Raw genomic sequence first — 4,123 nt, 5'->3', positions numbered from 1 at the left:
GGTTTCTGTGTGATTGTATTATAGCTGTAGGCTATAAGAGCAGGACTGACTCGGAATGATTGTATATTTATAAGGTCTAACTTCATACTTTGTAGTGTACCCTATTGCCTATTTTAGTTTTCACTACCACTTTATTATAAACCAAAATGTATTAAAATACATTTCAAAGGGTCATCTTGGTGCCAGGATGACACTCTTAGAGGATCACTCAGCAAACTGAAAAAGACAGACCATCACCCTGATCTTGGCTGTCTTACAGCTGCCTCAGTGGCTGCAGTGCCGTCCCATCACAGATGTAGTGCTATAAATAATCTTCAGCTGATTGTTTCCTCATAGCAGGAGTGCAATGAGCAGGTGGTGGAGTGTCAGAAAATCTTTCAAGGTGTGAAGTATGGGAGGAGTTCCAGTTTGTTTATACTGAAGACAACCTTTCTTTGTGCCATGCTTTTAAACCCACTTCAAAAGCCTCAATATTATCTGTTCAGAAAGATGTCCTCTATATCCACTTGGATCGTTTTTTTCCACAAAGTTCTGACTCCAACCAAACCTTTCTATGGGCTACCTACCGCCCTAGTCTGTGCTTTTTGGCATTATTTTATATTTCATGAATTTGAATGACAGTGAGTAACAATTGTCTACTTGTATAAGTCACACAGTTTACGCCCAAAGCCAAGACTGTGCTGCTGTCAGGACAAATGTCGACACTTCGACTTTGTCATCTTATCTGGGCTGCACGTTATTCCAGCCCCTGGCGCCGAGGCCCAGGACGAGTCCTCAGCTATGCAAAAGCTGAAATCATAAAACCAACGCTTTAGTTTACCTGACTGCCGAAAGCTACCACTGGGAGGCGATATACAATGCAGAAATCTCAAGGGAGTTTGAAATGAGCATCACCAGGGTTTGAATTCTGGAGACAGTTTTATTTTTCGGGAAAGGTGAAGCTGGAGACTCTGCGGTGAACATACAGGCCTATCTGAAAACCATAGGGCATATGAGGTTATGACAGAATGACATTCAGATCTGATTTAAAGACGAGTTTCTCAATGAGTATAAGGCATTCCTCTATTTTATGTGTTATTATTATTATTATTATTATAATTATTATTATTATTATTATTATTATTATGAATAAGTCATTCTAGCATTTAACCATCCGACGTCCTGGTGAGATGAATTTCTAAATCCAACTTGATGAGAGTGCGTTGATGGCAGTGTTAATGCACAGCTCACATTTCTGGTTGACTCACACTCTGGTTCACATCATGACACGCGCTCATCTCAGCACTAGCAGCACAAGCAGGAGGATTGATGTGCTAATCAGCTTTTGATAAGTTATGGATGGACTGACAGTGCAGCAGCCTCATACCACTTACTCTGTGGCAACAAATGAGCTCCTGCACTAATCTGATTACTTTCACCACACGTTTGGAGTAAGATGCTGAGGGTAGCACGTGTGTTTTGAAGTGTTGTAGCATAGTCCACCCACTGACCAGACGGATGAACGCGTATGTGACAGAATGAGGATGAGCTGCAGGTGACAGCATCAGGCCAAAGGGCCACACTGACAGTGGTCACTGACTAGTCCGAATTCAGGCAAACCGCGTGGCCAATATAACAAGGAATAGTTTGATGATAGAAGAGCAGGTACAGTAAGTGAGCTCCTCAAATGTTGAAAACAAAGATATTCTCCGGTGAATCGGTTCCTAACAGCTGAGAATTGCAGTTTTGAGGTGCAAAATGCTTTGGGTGCTGATTTAGACTGAGAACTGGACAGCAGTATTCAGGTAAGTCACATAATGTTGGCTACTGTCACATAGGAGCAGAATCTCAAGCTCTGTGCATTTTACATCCAAAATAAGCATATGACAAATGTCTTTTGTATAGGTTCAGTGAATAGTGTTCACCAACACGGTACTTGCTACAAAGAAGCTATAGCTATTTAGATTGTAAGGTAAGTTCACAATGATAATAATTGATTATAACAGTTCATATCCTCTTCTCACCTTGATGTGAATACATTAACATCATAACTGGATGTCTCACCATTTGGAATTTTTTGTTCAAGCCAGCTGTTAAATAACACTTTTAATCACACAGAAAACAAAACATTCAGTTCCCTAAAGCACTTATGAAAGGAGAGGGCCACTCAGAAATCCAACATAAGCCGTGCAGCCGATAATGAGTGGTTTGGGCGACAGCACATACAGTATAAGGGAACACTGTTCTACCCTAAGCATCATGTGTTTTCGCTGAATGTCTCTCTGTTCTTCACCCCATTCTCCCAGAGCTGTCCTACTCCTATCAAACACAGCCTACACCACTGGCCAAAAAGTGTTGTTAAAAAAATAACCTTACCATGTTGTCACAGTAGGCTTTTTTCCAAGTATTAACATATACAGTACTAATATTTTCTAAAACTAAATGTGCTCTTTCCTCATCACGAAACCTAAATGCATATGCAGTACATAAGGCCAGGACCAGAATATGGTTTGTCGCATCTCTGAACATTTTTAAATTAGATCCACTCGGGGCTTTGTTTATACAGCTTGTCTTGCTTTGGCTGGTGTGGGAGTGCACCATTCCCTGCCTGTTGTGGTGACAATGTTCATGCCTCCAGTTGAGCGAAATGATATTGACAGTATTAGGTCAACGTGGGTCCATGTCAAAAGTACACAGCCTAAGCAACTCACCACAAGCCTTTTCGTGTCTGGACTTTACCACTTTGTCGCAGAGCCTTAAAATAAGCTGATGTTTCCTGCTGTAATTAGCGTCTGTTTGGGGAAGTCGGTAATGACAGGGAGGTTAACACACGTCCTTGTACCGTGCTGTATATTTAGCAGCCGGAATCACTGGCTGCAACTTGCAACATATAGACTACCGGTATTATACAGCACCACTAAATGTCTGACCATTCGCTTCAACTTATCTTTAAATTCTTGCTTTCATACATTTACGATAAGACTCTAGACCTCAATTCGACTTCACAGCATCCTAACCTTTTCCAAAGATGCATAGTTTTGTGTTCAAGTGAGTGTACCTCTGTGTCATTTGGAAATGTCTTGTTCATTCAGCGTCCACAGACTGTATTATGTTAATTTCCCTCTCAGCAGCTCAGACCAAAGTGAAGTGTTTTGCTAAAAAGATACAGTGTGGTGACGTGTTTTGCCTCTCACTGTGACGGCAGAGGTTGTCATGGTATTTATTCAGAGATAAAAAGTGCATGTGTGCTAAAAAACACTTGATAAGATCTGTGGAGGGTATTGCACACCCCAAAGCAAGATTAGTCAGATTATGCGCATCCTCTCACCACACTCTGGTCTCTTTTCATGAAACACTGTGTGGATGGTGTGTGGATTAATGAGATTCAAATTTGAATGCACGTCTTAAGCCTTGGTGTTGTCCTGCAGCTAATCAAAGCTTAGTGCCATTGCAGGATCCAGATAACAGTGGGTGAACATGGGGTGAGAGGGTGCAACCTCCATGTGAAGATGCACTAATGGGGATAGTGTATGAGTCAGGGAGCGGCCCGTGGCTCACAGACAGAGGCGCTGGATAACAACCACAACAAAGGCCACGGAGCAGCACGTAAACAGTCTCACTGCTGTGATGTAACACCAGTATGTTTCTGAAGCTCTTCTTTAAATAGCCTTGTAGTTGCCCCCCAGTGTTGGCTGACATGTTCATTTGACTTTGTGAAATATCAAGGTTCTCCGAGTCGCTGAGAACATGTTTTCTGCACGGCCTGTCAGTATGAATTTGCATTTTCCTCCTGACATTTCACCTCGCCGTGCTCTAGGCCCACGGTCTGCTGCTTTCCAATGGGGAGACCCGTGCCAGCACATATCCCAGCGAGCAGAGTCGGAGGGCCCCAAGGAGCTGCCGCCACTATGGCTTTCCTCAGCTTGGTGTATCGTTCGATTGAAATGATGTGCAGTACAGTAAAGCACGTATTATGTTTGACAGTAGTAATTACTGACTCACTGGCTCATTTGCTCCTTTGTGTCTTTTGAGAAAATGGAAAACACAAACAGGAGCGGAACTTCACACAGAAGTTCCCTCGTGGCCATCAGGGCTGCTAGTGTGTGAAGTTTTAGTTGAAGGATCCTCCATGCTGACAGTTGGA

This window comes from Gobius niger (genome assembly GCF_951799975.1).
Source record: "Gobius niger genome assembly, chromosome: 4".
Classification (NCBI taxonomy): Eukaryota; Metazoa; Chordata; class Actinopteri; order Gobiiformes; family Gobiidae; genus Gobius; species Gobius niger.
The sequence above is the reverse complement of the archived record's forward strand: the minus strand, read 5'-3'. Positions refer to the sequence as shown.